General features: G+C 48.6%; 1 protein-coding gene across 1 annotated transcript in view; it reads left to right on the top strand.

Moving 5' to 3' along the window:
* The first annotated feature begins 5,756 nt into the window (after nucleotides 1-5,756).
* Nucleotides 5,757-16,278, top strand: part of LOC118386917 (transcription factor HIVEP2-like) — a 34,858-nt gene continuing 24,336 nt past the window's right edge. The window contains exon 1 of the mRNA XM_035774920.2: nucleotides 5,757-5,948. The gene's annotated coding sequence lies outside the window, so the exon portion shown is untranslated. The remainder of the gene's footprint in view (nucleotides 5,949-16,278) is intronic.

The following is a 16,278-nucleotide window of genomic DNA, read 5'->3' as shown; positions in this document are numbered from 1 at the left end:
CTGTCAAGAACAGACTTGGGGATTGGAGTGGTGGACAGGAGGGAGGAGGGGAGGCGGGATGTGCAGCTGGAGAGGGGGAGAGAAAAACAACAGAACCCTCTGATGTGTTTTTGTGCTGGAGCGTGGAGCCCCTCTTTCTGTTCTCCCCTCATCACCTCTAACACAGGAACAGGGTTGAATCCTGCCCCCTTTTTGTCCATTGTGCCATTCTTCAAATGTACTTTTCAGTTTCCTCCCATAAATGTTTAAGTGTCCCCATTAAGTATACGGTAATTGCATTGTCTCTATGTAACGCCCCTGGCTACGAGACTAATTAAAGCAGAAACAGGAGTTTAGGCATATTTATTAAGACGACTTTGATTAATTATGGAAGACAGACGTGTGACTTTAAATGAGAGATATTAAGAGAGAGATGATCCTCATCCTCCAGCTCCCAGACTAGTTTAGACGGCCGAAGGAGGGAGGGAGGGAGGGAGGGGGAAAAGGGAGAGAGAGAAAGGGTGAGGGAGAGAAAGAGAGCGACAGAGAGAAAGAGGGTACTGAAACAGGACACGCTCACACAGGGGGCCTTGTTCCCCCAGCAGCATATTTGTAGGCATTGTGTTTTTTTTCTGTTTTTTGCGGGGCTCTGCTATTCTCTCCGAGTGAAAGGCGACGCGGCAGACATGTGAGGCCGTGACTGATGCCAGAGAAATGTGTCAGAGGGGCACGTGGCGAGGCGTGGGCGGTGGGCGCTTTGTCCCCCTGCCTCCCTGCCACTTCAGCCCATTATATGGCCTTAATTGGCCCTTCATTATGGGATCTCAGTCGTGTTAGGGAGGCCGGCTGCCCTGGTTGCCCTGGTGAATAGGACTTCGGCTGAAGCAACATGCTGTGGAGGGCTGGCTGTTTCTGAGCTGGAGAGAAGGAGAAGAGAGGAGAGAAAATGGAGAAGGGAGGGGAGAGAAAGAGAGAGAGAGGAGGAGAAAAGAGGAGGGTCGAGGGGGGAGTTTGTCGTCTAGGGCAGAGGAGGTGTCAGGCCGATGCAGGTGCACCTGACAGGGCGCTCGTCTGTTTCCATGGTTTCAGACCCGTTGGCAGGGGCAGGGATTAGGGTGAGGAGGGGGAGCAGGGCAGGAGGTGATGACAGGCCCGGTGGCCTGAGGGTACCCCACACTGTGATACAATTTAGCTTCTTAATGCCACTTCCAATGATCCCACTAACTCTCCTGTATTACTACACATGACATTTTTATCAGCTGAATAAGGTTGTGGGAGCAGGAGGGTCTTTTCATCTCCACCTAGCACCCAGTTCAGATCTCTTCAGTTTAAACAGAGACAATGGTTGTCAGGCACTGTTTTGTGAGGGAATTACTGTAAACATTGGCCTTGGTTGCTATAGATTAACACAATGCCATCCAGTGTTTGTTTTTTTCAGGCTCTGCCTTATTCAGTTGGTCACGTACGTTTTCCTGTCGCATACCTTAGCCAAACAATGCACTTTGTATCTTCTGTTGAGTAACAGCGCTACTTTAAATAGAACATGAAAGTGTTTAAGAATCAATCGAGGGGTTACGTAAGAGGGCTGTTACGTTCAGAGTGCTGTTGTCTTTGTGGTGTATCCATCCATGCCATGTGCCGACGCTATGCTGCTACAGTGCTGCTACACAGACGAGCGTGGCAGGATTTTTTGATGTTTCGGAGAAATGGAAAGAGGGATTAAGATTAGAAAGTACCATAATGTGTGTTGTATTAAATGCTCATGCCTTGTAATCCAATTGAGACTGAGACAATAATAATGAGTGTGGCTGTGACGGCTTTCCGACAGCACCTCTGCAGTAGGCAGGAGTGAGGATGAATTAGTGCACGGATAATGCTGGGGGTATTTTTGGACTGCGGAACGTACAGGATAAACATGGAACTTGTTTTGAGTGATTATCTCAGGAAGGCCAATGGATAGGAAAGTGTGTGTGGAACTGGAAGTTCTCTAATTCTAATAGAGGGACTGCTTTTTTTGTTTCCAATTTCCAGTCAGTGCTCCCTTTTTAGGAAAGAGGACATTTCATATTTCCTCAAACTGTTTTATGACTAATAATCAACAAATGCCGTTCAAATGCTTCTGAGTTTACTGGAGAACTTACTGTTATTTGCCAGTTTGTTGCAGCTATGAGTATTTATTTGAGCCCCTCTACAATATTTGTCATCTAAAGTCCTCTTACGTGCTCCAGAAATGAGAATGGACCTCTCCCAGATTTATCCCAGCATTGAGTAATGGGTGCCATGGACGTGTGCGTCATTCACAAGCCCCGGTAGTGATTCTTAGAGATAAAAAAGAAGAGCTTTGATCGCCCACTAGAAGTCAATAATCACAGCGCTTACTCCAGCTTCTCTCAGAGGAACTCCTGCTCTCCGGCTGCCAACAGGCTGCCAACAGGCTGCCAACAGGCCCATATTGAAACAAATGGCCCACTTCTCCTCGAAAGAGGATTCATCTATGTTCTGTATAGCTACAACCCGTGGGTTTGGTATGTGGTGGAAATGTGCGGCTAGCTCAGACTTGGCAAGAGACTTGGTTTTTTGAAAAAAAAGCTTTGTATTCTATCCTAACCTTCAGCGTTGAGAGAGACAGAATAGCCCCCGCCGGCTATTTCTGTAGTTATGTGTTTTCAAACTGGATGGAAATGTAAAATGATTTGAGGGACCTTATCAAGCATGTTTTTATCAACGTCTTATGGAGGCAGGTATGGCCTTCATTGTGTTGTTCTAGCAGCAACCTTTGAGTAAGTTCTGTGGGCCAAATGCGATCAAAACAAAATTGTATTTTTCACACCGAATACAACAAACAGATGTAGACCTTCCTTTATGGACAGGAGCTGGGAGAAGAAAAAAAAGAAAAGAAAAGAAAATATATACATATAAATACAGGACAAAACACACATCACAACAAGAGAGACAACACTACATAAAGAGAGGCCTAAAGACAACAACATAGCAAGGCAGCAACACATGACAACAACATGGTAACTTTACAACATCACAACAACATGGTAGCGACACAAAACATGGTACAAATATTATTGGGCACAGACAACAATGCAGTTAAAGAAATAGAGTGAAGACAATATTTACTAAATAAAGTAAAGTAAAATATAAAATAGAAAGTAACACAATAAAATAACAATGAGGCTATATACAGGGGGTACCGATACCGAGTCAATGTGCAGGGGTACAGGTTTGTCGAGGTAATTTGTACATGTAGGTAGGGGTAAAGTGATTATGCAAAGATAAATAACAGCGAGTAACAGCAGTGTAAAAACAAAGCGGGGGGGTCAATGTAAATAGTCTGGTGGCCATTTGATTAATTGTTCAGCTTGGGGGAAGAAGCTGTTAATGAGCCTTATGGACCTAGACTTGGCGCTCCGGTACCGCTTGCCGTGCGGTAGAAGAGAGAACAGTCTATGACTTGGGTGACTGGAGTTTTTGAAAAAAATGTGGACCTTCTTCTGACACCGCCTGGTATATAGGTCCTGGATGGCAGGAAGCTTGGCCCCTGTAATTCATGGCTTCTGATTGGGATATGTACGTACAGTCACTGTGGGGAGGACGTTGTCTATGCACTTATTGATAAAGCCGGTGACTGAGGTGGTATACTCCTCAATGCTATTGGATGAATCCCGGAACCTATTCCAGTCTGTGCTAGAAAAACTGGAGGGCGAGGGAGAGCTTTGTACACGTCACTGTGTGTGGAGTAAAGGTGGTCTAGAGTTTGGAGCGCCACCTCTGGATGAGCATTTTCTTGTTTGCTTATGGCCTCAACCAGCTCGTTGAGTGTGGTCTTAGTGCCAGCATCGGTTTGTGGTGGTAGATAGACGGCTACGAAAAATATACATGAAAACTCTCTTGGTAAATAGTGTGGTCTACAGTTTATCATGGGGTACTCTCACTCAGGCGAACAATATCTTGAGACTTCCGTAATAATAGACAACACGCACCTGCCGTTATTGACAAATAGACACACACACCCACCCCTAATCTTACCAGACTTAGTTGTTCTGTCCTGCCGATGCACAGAGAACTCAGCCAACTGTCACGCCCTGACCTTAGAGATCCTTATTCTTTTCTATGTTTGGTTAGGTCAGGGTGTGACTCGGGTGGGAAAGTCTATCTTTTCCATTTCTTTGTTTTTGGCCTTGTGTGTGTGGTTCCCAATCAGAGGCAGCTGTCTATTGTTGTCTCTGATTGGGGATCATATATAAGTTGTACTTTTCCTTTGGGGTTTTGTGGGATCTTGTTTCCTGTTTAGTATCTGAGCCTGACAGAACTGTGCGCTTTCGTTTTTCGTTTTTCGTTTATTATTTTGTTTCGGTGTCATCAATAAAAATACGATGTACGCCGACCACGCTGCGCCTTGGTCTCCTTCTACAAACGAGAGTCGTTACACCAACTGTATATTATCCGTGTCGTCGTCCAGACACTGCATTCAAACAGTTTGGGGTGGTACATTAGGCATATCAATCCGATTAGTAGAAGTACTGTCATTTTTGGACCTTGAATTACATTGTGTGAAAGAGAGGATAGTTTGTCTTTATTTTAGTTTCTGGTGGAATCCTGCGTTGGAGGGGAGCATGGCATTCAACATGGCTAGATGTAAGCTAGCCTATGCTCTTTTGTTGCTGAGAGAGTCATACTGCAGATTATGATGCAACTCCATGGAAATATTCTGGATTATCTTGCCTCAGAGTTCCCCTCCCCTGCAGCCCTAGGTCAGACAGAGTGGGGTAGTACTCTACCTTACTGGAGGGGGGGGGGGGCTCTCTACCCTCTGACCTGGAAAAGCTTACATAAACCACAGCATGCCTGGCCTGGTGGGCCTCTGTCTGCCTGATTCTCAGAGAGAGAGTGAGTGAGAGAGTATGGTCACAGATTACTGTGACCATACTGTACTGTATTTAATCAGGGAGGAGTCCCTCTTATTGCGAAACCACAGTGATATTCTTCATGCAGCAGACCCAGCCAGTGGGCCGAGGGTCAGGGCCTTAGCACGGCCATGGAATTAAATAGGCGGGGGGCATAAAGAAGAGAGGGGGACAAAGAAGAGAGAGAGAGAGAAATAAATAAAAGGAGAGAGAAAGAGAGCGAGAGTGAGAGAGAGTACCGCCTCTGCTATATGTCATTGACCTTGGCTCTCTGGGTCTCTATTGATGTAATATCTGTGATTTGTCAGCACGGCTGAGGAGGTTATGAATGGATGGAGCAGAGTTTCATGCTGGCGTTTTCACGGTGGATGATAAGAAAAAAAGATCTAATTCTTTCTCACTGTCCGTTAGATTAACAACCAACCTAATTATGACCACTCCTCTTTTACGCAGATAAGATTGGTCTAATTTGTCAGGTCGGAAAGGAGAGCATCAATTCGACCTCTCCTAACAGAGGGAGATGTGTAGGGTAGAAAGAGACTGGGCATAGCTAGCTCTATTGAAAAGGCTTTAACAGGCAACGTAACCATTTAGCCTGTTCCTGTATGTGCACCATACTGTACCTTTCAGATCCTATGAATTATGATCTATCTCTATAAAACGTTTTGGCAGGAGTGCCGTTAACTATATGGAGTCAACCCAGAGCACTGAAACATTTAGTTAAATTAAAAAAGCAGATTGATAGAGCAATGCTAATTTTGGTTTGATTTATTGCCCCATTCAAAATCAGTCTATTGGATTTTTTTATGGCAGGTTTCTATTGTTGTGGGAGGTGTCTAAATGGTCTTCTTCTTGTTGTTTCTTTCCAGTGGTCTGTGTCGTCTCCTCACCCCTACCAAGGGGTCATCCTGACCTCGGTCCCCTCTCTTGCCCCCCTCCCACGAGCCTGACCCAGTGATCCCCCCCAGCCCCCCCACCTTGCCCCAAAGCAGACTGAAGACCCATAAACAATGCCAGGCTCAATCACCACTCAAGTCCCCTGAGATCACGCAGGTGAGTGTACAAACACACACACACACACACACACATTCCACACAAGAGTCAGGAGTGTGTGCGTTTAGGGTGGAAATAATTGGAGTGTTAGGAACAGACACCTCAGTGAGCCTCACATCTGGAAAGGGGTGAGTGTTAGCTTTAGCTGCATGCTAGCAGATGGGATATAAAATACAGGCCTATCTGATCTATGGGTTGTGGTTGACTCTTGATAAAGGTGATAAAAAATACTGCTCATGATTTACTGGCTGTTCAATAGGTAAGTATAAATACTGAAGAATATCATGATTCAGCCTTGTTTTCGATTTCTAGCATTGGGACTTTGCAGTACCACCAGGAAGCAGATAGGATTGTGTTTGTTTCTGCACAATTGATTATGGCTGTGTTTATCGGGTCAGTCGTGAGACGACCCTGCTGTTACAGGTCTAAAACATCCTCTCGATCTGTGACAGCCACACTCCCAACTGACTGGCCATGTAATGGTCTAAATGATTCTGTCACTTTTCATCACGCTCCATCTGTCATCCCTCCTCCAGCTCAAACCTCTCCTCTCGCCGATGGAAGACCCTCTCTTTGCTCCCGTGTCGGGCTAACCTGAATCAACTCCAAATGTCTCCGTGGTGCAGCTAGCTATTTCTTCAGGGAAGGGAAACCCATTTGACTACACACACCGTTTGTCCATTCACACCCAAACACGTTGGCTGTGGAGCTGGTGACATTTGTGCTAGACATCCCTGATGTGTACATTTCCAACAAGTCTGAACTACGGAGTATTAGCACTTTACTGGGTTTTCCATGGTAGTCGGTGTCAGTGGGTCCTGTCTGTTTACTTTGCCATAAGCGGGGGCTGTTAACCTTGGACAGTGACGAGAGTCGTTTATTTGGTCTAGGAGGGAGGCCCTAGTTGCACCATGCAGGCAGGGAGGCACATTGGTGGCAGATGTTTGAGCTTCTCCTCCTCCTCCACCTCCTCCTCCTCCTCCTCCTCCACCAGTCCTACAGGATCACATCCTCCAGACGATCCCCTTCATGTTTTGCCTTCCCCTTCTCTTTATAGAAACTGGATTCAAAATATTTGGTTATGAGGTATACTGTTCCACTGGAGTTCCCCAGCGCCGTAGTACAACACCCTGTTTGATACATTGGTTGTGTCCACATGGTGTGTGGTGTATATTAGGAATATAATACCCAAACTCTGAGCGCTGGGAGGGATCTGTGTGAGGGAGGAGGGGGGGGCATGGAGGGGTAGTGGATGCTGCCTTCCAGGCTTAGTTAAGCCTGTGTTAGTCCTCCATCCAAGATAGCCACAGCTGAGATGTCCGTACTGAAGCAGCCTTCTTTCCTACGGTTATGTGGTTTCAAAAGTTAGCGTCGCCTATTGTCTGTTGCTCTAAAGTTTAGCCTCATAAAGTTCTAATGTCGGTGCAAAGACGGGGGGCTCGGTGTTGTAAGTGGGGGAACCAGTGAGAAAGACAATTAATCAGTACCTCTACAGCTGCTTCCTGACATTTCTGCAAAATGTTGTGGAAAATGTAATGAAGGTAATTTTTCAAGCTTACCCGGTGGAAAATATGACCGTCTTTCCATAGACAATTAAAACCAACATGAAGCCCTTTTATTTATTTATTTTTTATTCTCCCTCTCTTTCTTTCCATAGGGGAGATTTTATGTTTTTCGTCCAGCGCTAAATGGAAACATGTACATTAAACGTCTACAGCTGTGGAGCATGAATTAACTAGGGATAGTTAGTTCTGCTGCTTAGCTGGAGAAATCCCAGAACTGCACCTACTACAACATAAAGAGTAAGATCTGGGTCACATGGTTTATCCCACTGTGCACACAGCATGCATGTTTAGCCGTTACCACCTCCAGGAAATGATCATAAATCCAACCAGGAAGCATGCTGCTGCCGACTCTTATTTTGTTGCTCTTTCCAGCATTGCAGCAGGCAGCCTGTTGGAGCAGAGGGCTTGTACACAGACACAGGGAGATGGTTTTTTATCTATGCCGTTTTCAATTACTGAGGCCTGGTGTAATTACCCGGCTCTGTCCCACAGTCGGTCTGCCAGAGAGTCCCACAGTACCGCACTCCCCTCCCTCCCTCCCTCCCTGCCCTCAACCCTCATCCTAGCCTCCCCAGGTCCTTAGCATGGCGGCACTTACACCCTCTCCGCTTTGTCTGTGTCCGTCTGGCCACTTGTTTCATTGGTAACTGTATATCAGGCTGGGGACACTGGCGGGGCCGCCAGAGTGTCAGTTGTATTAAGCATGACCTCATGTTGAAAGGATCTGTTTCTCCCTCTCTAAATGGCTTTCAGCCTGTGGGGCCCGGTCTTTTGGCTCAACACCCCAGGCGCTATGCTCAGACCACTGGAGTCTTCCTGCACCCCATGATGGGCCTCTCACTGAGAGAGGAGGAGAGAGAGAGAGGGACAGAGACTGAAAGACGGAGAAAGAAAGGGAGAGAGAGGGAGAGAGAGAAGGAGAGTGTGCGCGTGCATGCGTGCCTGTGTGTGTGCGCGTGTGTGTGTGTGTCTCCACTCACACTCAGGCTCATGGATTGGCTTGTCTGGGGGAAATGATGTCACCCCCTGTTCCCCATCAACCCTGTCCAAAGTCCACAGACTGTTCTGGGCTAATTCATCTTCAAGATGAGGCGCTGGGCTGGTGGCATGGCCAAACAGGTCACACTGTACACATACCCTTTAGCATCGTCTGTACTTACAACCAAGCAATACTTTTAAACATATTATGCTGGACTCTGAGTCTCTGGAGAGGGTTGATTATGAGCTGGATCTCCTCTGTAATGGGCTTTAAATATTTTTTGTTTAAATTGTTTTTATTTAACCTTTATTTAACAGCCTTTACCCAACACCAACAGACAGCTCTGCTCGTGGTCTCTGTACTGGGCCTTTACCCAACACCAACAGACAGCTCTGTTCCTGGTCTCTGTACTGGGCCTTTACCCAACACCAACAGACAGCCCTGCTCCTGGTCTCTGTAACTGGGCCTTTACCCAACACCAACAGACAGCTCTGCTCCTGGTCTCTGTACTGGGCCTTTACCCAACACCAACAGACAGCTCTGCTCCTGGTCTCTGTAACTGGGCCTTTACCCAACACCAACAGGCAGCTCTGCTCCTGGTCTCTGTAACTGGGCCTTTACCCAACACCAACAGACAGCTCTGCTCCTGGTCTCTGTACTGGGCCTTTACCCAACACCAACAGACAGCTCTGCTCCTGGTCTCTGTACTGGGCCTTTACCCAACACCAACAGACAGCTCTGCTCCTGGTCTCTGTAACTGGGCCTTTACCCAACACCAACAGACAGCTCTGCTCCTGGTCTCTGTAACTGGGCCTTTACCCAACACCAACAGACAGCTCTGCTCCTGGTCTCTGTAACTGGGCCTTTACCCAACACCAACAGACAGCTCTGCTCGTGTTCTCTGTAACTGGGCCTTACCCAACACCAACAGACAGCTCTGCTCCTGGTCTCTGTAACTGGGCCTTTACCCAACACCAACAGACAGCTCTGCTCCTGGTCTCTGTACTGGGCCTTTACCCAACACCAACAGACAGCTCTGCTCCTGTTCTCTGTACTGGGCCTTTACCCAACACCAACAGACAGCTCTGCTCCTGTTCTCTGTAACTGGGCCTTTAACCAACACCAACAGACAGCTCTGCTCGTGTTCTCTGTACTGGGCCTTTACCCAACACCAACAGACAGCTCTGCGCGTGTTCTCTGTACTGGGCCTTTACCCAACACCAACAGACAGCTCTGCTCGTGTTCTCTGTACTGGGCCTTTACCCAACACCAACACCAACAGACAGCTCTGCTCCTGTTCTCTGTACTGGGCCTTTACCCAACACCAACAGACAGCTCTGCTCATGTTCTCTGTAACTGGGCCTTTACCCAACACCAACAGACAGCTCTGCTCGTATTCTCTGTAACTGGGCCTTTACCCAACACCAACAGACAGCTCTGCTCGTATTCTCTGTAACTGGGCCTTTACCCAACACCAACAGACAGCTCTGCTCGTGTTCTCTGTAACTGGGCCTTTACCCAACACCAACAGACAGCTCTGCTCGTGTTCTCTGTAACTGGGCCTTTACCCAACACCAACAGACAGCTCTGCTCGTGTTCTCTGTAACTGGGCCTTTACCCAACACCAACAGACAGCTCTGCTCATGTTCTCTGTAACTGGGCCTTTACCCAACACCAACAGACAGCTCTGCTCGTGTTCTCTGTAACTGGGCCTTTACCCAACACCAACAGACAGCTCTGCTTGTGTTCTCTGTAACTGGGCCTTTACCCAACACCAACAGACAGCTCTGCTCGTGTTCTCTGTACTGGGCCTTTACCCAACACCAACAGACAGCTCTGCTCGTGTTCTCTGTACTGGGCCTTTACCCAACACCAACAGACAGCTCTGCTCGTGTTCTCTGTACTGGGCCTTTACCCAACACCAACAGACAGCTCTGCTCGTGTTCTCTGTACTGGGCCTTTACCCAACACCAACAGACAGCTCTGCTCGTGTTCTCTGTACTGGGCCTTTACCCAACACCAACACCAACAGACAGCTCTGTTCCTGTTCTCTGTACTGGGCCTTTACCCAACACCAACAGACAGCTCTGCGCGTGTTCTCTGTACTGGGCCTTTACCCAACACCAACAGACAGCTCTGCTCGTGTTCTCTGTACTGGGCCTTTACCCAACACCAACACCAACAGACAGCTCTGCTCCTGTTCTCTGTACTGGGCCTTTACCCAACACCAACAGACAGCTCTGCTCGTGTTCTCTGTACTGGGCCTTTACCCAACACCAACACCAACAGACAGCTCTGCTCCTGTTCTCTGTACTGGGCCTTTACCCAACACCAACAGACAGCTCTGCTCGTGTTCTCTGTAACTGGGCCTTTACCCAACACCAACACCAACAGACAGCTCTGCTCCTGTTCTCTGTACTGGGCCTTTACCCAACACCAACAGACAGCTCTGCTCGTGTTCTCTGTACTGGGCCTTTACCCAACACCAACAGACAGCTCTGCTCGTGTTCTCTGTAACTGGGCCTTTACCCAACACCAACAGACAGCTCTGCTCGTATTCTCTGTAACTGGGCCTTTACCCAACACCAACAGACAGCTCTGCTCGTATTCTCTGTAACTGGGCCTTTACCCAACACCAACAGACAGCTCTGCTCGTGTTCTCTGTAACTGGGCCTTTACCCAACACCAACAGACAGCTCTGCTCGTGTTCTCTGTAACTGGGCCTTTACCCAACACCAACAGACAGCTCTGCTCGTGTTCTCTGTAACTGGGCCTTTACCCAACACCAACAGACGTAACTGGGCCTTTACCCAACACCAACAGACAGCTCTGCTCGTGTTCTCTGTAACTGGGCCTTTACCCAACACCAACAGACAGCTCTGCTCGTGTTCTCTGTACTGGGCCTTTACCCAACACCAACAGACAGCTCTGCTCGTGTTCTCTGTACTGGGCCTTTACCCAACACCAACAGACAGCTCTGCTCGTGTTCTCTGTACTGGGCCTTTACCCAACACCAACAGACAGCTCTGCTCGTGTTCTCTGTACTGGGCCTTTACCCAACACCAACAGACAGCTCTGCTCGTGTTCTCTGTACTGGGCCTTTACCCAACACCAACACCAACAGACAGCTCTGTTCCTGTTCTCTGTACTGGGCCTTTACCCAACACCAACAGACAGCTCTGCTCGTGTTCTCTGTACTGGGCCTTTACCCAACACCAACAGACAGCTCTGCTCGTGTTCTCTGTACTGGGCCTTTACCCAACACCAACAGACAGCTCTGCTCGTGTTCTCTGTACTGGGCCTTTACCCAACACCAACACCAACAGACAGCTCTGCTCCTGTTCTCTGTACTGGGCCTTTACCCAACACCAACAGACAGCTCTGCTCGTGTTCTCTGTAACTGGGCCTTTACCCAACACCAACACCAACAGACAGCTCTGCTCCTGTTCTCTGTACTGGGCCTTTACCCAACACCAACAGACAGCTCTGCTCCTGTTCTCTGTACTGGGCCTTTACCCAACACCAACAGACAGCTCTGTTCCTGTTCTCTGTACTGGGCCTTTACCCAACACCAACAGACAGCTCTGCTCGTGTTCTCTGTACTGGGCCTTTACCCAACACCAACAGACAGCACTGCTCGTGTTCTCTGTAACTGGGCCTTTACCCAACACCAACACCAACAGACAGCTCTGCTCCTGTTCTCTGTACTGGGCCTTTACCCAACACCAACAGACAGCTCTGCTCCTGTTCTCTGTAACTGGGCCTTTAACCAACACCAACAGACAGCTCTGCTCGTGTTCTCTGTACTGGGCCTTTACCCAACACCAACAGACAGCTCTGCTCGTGTTCTCTGTACTGGGCCTTTACCCAACACCAACACCAACAGACAGCTCTGCTCCTGTTCTCTGTACTGGGCCTTTACCCAACACCAACAGACAGCTCTGCTCGTGTTCTCTGTACTGGGCCTTTACCCAACACCAACAGACAGCTCTGCTCGTGTTCTCTGTACTGGGCCTTTACCCAACACCAACAGACAGCTCTGCCCGTGTTCTCTGTAACTGGGCCTTTACCCAACACCAACACCAACAGACAGCTCTGCTCGTGTTCTCTGTACTGGGCCTTTACCCAACACCAACAGACAGCTCTGCTCGTGTTCTCTGTACTGGGCCTTTACCCAACACCAACACCAACAGACAGCTCTGCTCCTGTTCTCTGTACTGGGCCTTTACCCAACACCAACAGACAGCTCTGCTCGTGTTCTCTGTAACTGGGCCTTTACCCAACACCAACACCAACAGACAGCTCTGCTCCTGTTCTCTGTACTGGGCCTTTACCCAACACCAACAGACAGCTCTGCTCGTGTTCTCTGTACTGGGCCTTTACCCAACACCAACAGACAGCTCTGCTCGTGTTCTCTGTAACTGGGCCTTTACCCAACACCAACAGACAGCTCTGCTCGTATTCTCTGTAACTGGGCCTTTACCCAACACCAACAGACAGCTCTGCTCGTATTCTCTGTAACTGGGCCTTTACCCAACACCAACAGACAGCTCTGCTCGTGTTCTCTGTAACTGGGCCTTTACCCAACACCAACAGACAGCTCTGCTCGTGTTCTCTGTAACTGGGCCTTTACCCAACACCAACAGACAGCTCTGCTCGTGTTCTCTGTAACTGGGCCTTTACCCAACACCAACAGACAGCTCTGCTCGTGTTCTCTGTAACTGGGCCTTTACCCAACACCAACAGACAGCTCTGCTCGTGTTCTCTGTAACTGGGCCTTTACCCAACACCAACAGACAGCTCTGCTCGTGTTCTCTGTAACTGGGCCTTTACCCAACACCAACAGACAGCTCTGCTCGTGTTCTCTGTACTGGGCCTTTACCCAACACCAACAGACAGCTCTGCTCGTGTTCTCTGTACTGGGCCTTTACCCAACACCAACAGACAGCTCTGCTCGTGTTCTCTGTACTGGGCCTTTACCCAACACCAACAGACAGCTCTGCTCGTGTTCTCTGTACTGGGCCTTTACCCAACACCAACACCAACAGACAGCTCTGTTCCTGTTCTCTGTTCTGGGCCTTTACCCAACACCAACAGACAGCTCTGCTCGTGTTCTCTGTACTGGGCCTTTACCCAACACCAACAGACAGCTCTGCTCGTGTTCTCTGTACTGGGCCTTTACCCAACACCAACAGACAGCTCTGCTCGTGTTCTCTGTACTGGGCCTTTACCCAACACCACCAACAACAGACAGCTCTGCTCCTGTTCTCTGTACTGGGCCTTTACCCAACACCAACAGACAGCTCTGCTCGTGTTCTCTGTAACTGGGCCTTTACCCAACACCAACACCAACAGACAGCTCTGCTCCTGTTCTCTGTACTGGGCCTTTACCCAACACCAACAGACAGCTCTGCTCCTGTTCTCTGTACTGGGCCTTTACCCAACACCAACAGACAGCTCTGCTCCTGTTCTCTGTACTGGGTCTTTACCCAACACCAACAGACAGCTCTGCTCCTGTTCTCTGTACTGGGCCTTTACCCAACACCAACAGACAGCTCTGCTCCTGTTCTCTGTACTGGGCCTTTACCCAACACCAACAGACAGCTCTGCTCGTGTTCTCTGTACTGGGCCTTTACCCAACACCAACACCAACAGACAGCTCTGCTCCTGTTCTCTGTACTGGGCCTTTACCCAACACCAACAGACAGCTCTGCTCGTGTTCTCTGTAACTGGGCCTTTACCCAACACCAACACCAACAGACAGCTCTGCTCCTGTTCTCTGTACTGGGCCTTTACCCAACACCAACAGACAGCTCTGCTCCTGTTCTCTGTACTGGGCCTTTACCCAACACCAACAGACAGCTCTGCTCCTGTTCTCTGTACTGGGTCTTTACCCAACACCAACAGACAGCTCTGCTCCTGTTCTCTGTACTGGGCCTTTACCCAACACTAACAGACAGCTCTGTTCCTGTTCTCTGTACTGGGCCTTTACCCAACACCAACAGACAGCTCTGTTCCTGTTCTCTGTAACTGGGCCTTTACCCAACACCAACACCAACAGACAGCTCTGCTCCTGTTCTCTGTACTGGGCCTTTACCCAACACCAACAGACAGCTCTGCTCCTGGTCTCTGTACTGGGCCTTTACCCAACACCAACATACAGCTCTGCTCCTGGTCTCTGTACTGGGCCTTTACCCAACACCAACAGACAGCTCTGTTCCTGGTCTCTGTACTGGGCCTTTACCCAACACCAACAGACAGCTCTGCTCCTGGTCTCTGTACTGGGCCTTTACCCAACACCAACAGACAGCTCTGCTCCTGGTCTCTGTAACTGACTAATGTGGAGCCTGAATAACTGACTAATGACTAATGTGGAGCTGAAGATTTTCACTGTAGCCTGCAATCACACCTGAAACACCTGAACCCGTGACTATTAAACACTCTGAATCTCTGAATGTGATTGTCTTCTTGGAGAGAGCCAGGGAGAAACCAGATCAGAAACTGATTAAGAGGATCTGGATGGACGCATCGATCAAAGGCCCATAAACAAATGAGTGAACAGCCAAACAGTGTCTCTGGGGCAACTGTCTGTGAGGCGATGTGTGTGCTGTTGGCCTGAGTGCCAGACTGTATACCTCCGCACAGCCAAGAGAGATTCTGTTTATTACCGCCGCTCGTAGGTTACGCCTCCCATAATGGCCCAGCATCCTTGGATGAGCAGATAACATTCATCACAATCAGCAGGAACATCATCAGGCATGGGGCTGATACCCATGGCATGACCCAGTCGAGATTTGTGACACAGCGATTTGTTAAGAGACAACCCAGTGCCCAGATTAGTCCATTTTTGTAACATCAATATGTTTATAATTTGATGGATTATGTTTCCCCATTCAATGCCAAATGTTTTTGCCATATCTCATAACAACAAATGCAAATAAAAGTAATAAATTCCACCTGCCTATCAGCGGGAAACGTGTAACTACTGCCATTATTGCTTGTGCTATTGCATGGCTGTGCACAGTGAACGCCTCAGCTTAAAGTGTGGTTTGCTATGCCTAGTGAACGCCTCAGCTTAAGGTGTGGTCTCAGCTTAAGGTGTGGTTTGCTATGCCCAGTGAACGCCTCAGCTTAAGGAGTAGTATGCTATGCCTAGTGAACGCCTCAGCTTAAGGAGTAGTATGCTATGCCCAGTGAACGCCTCAGCTTAAGGAGTAGTATGCTATGCCCAGTGAACGCCTCAGCTTAAGGAGTAGTATGCTATGCCCAGTGAACGCCTCAGCTTAAGGAGTAGTATGCTATGCCTAGTGAACGCCTCAGCTTAAGGAGTAGTATGCTATGCCTAGTGAACGCCTCAGCTTAAGGAGTAGTATGCTATGCCTAGTGAACGCCTCAGCTTAAGGAGTAGTATGCTATGCCTAGTGAACGCCTCAGCTTAAGGAGTAGTATGCTATGCCCAGTGAACGCCTCAGCTTAAGGAGTAGTATGCTATGCCCAGTGAACGCCTCAGCTTAAGGAGTAGTATGCTATGCCTAGTGAACGCCTCAGCTTAAGGAGTAGTATGCTATGCCTAGTGAACGCCTCAGCTTAAGGAGTAGTATGCTATGCCCAGTGAACGCCTCAGCTTAAGGAGTAGTATGCTATGCCTAGTGAACGCCTCAGCTTAAGGAGTAGTATGCTATGCCCAGTGAACGCCTCAGCTTAAGGAGTAGTATGCTATGCCTAGTGAACGCCTCAGCTTAAGGAGTAGTATGCTATGCCCAGTGAACGCCTCAGCTTAAGGAGT

This window comes from Oncorhynchus keta, chromosome 8 (genome assembly GCF_023373465.1).
Source record: "Oncorhynchus keta strain PuntledgeMale-10-30-2019 chromosome 8, Oket_V2, whole genome shotgun sequence".
Lineage (NCBI taxonomy): Eukaryota > Metazoa > Chordata > Actinopteri > Salmoniformes > Salmonidae > Oncorhynchus > Oncorhynchus keta.
The sequence above is the reverse complement of the archived record's forward strand: the minus strand, read 5'-3'. Positions and strand labels throughout refer to the sequence as shown.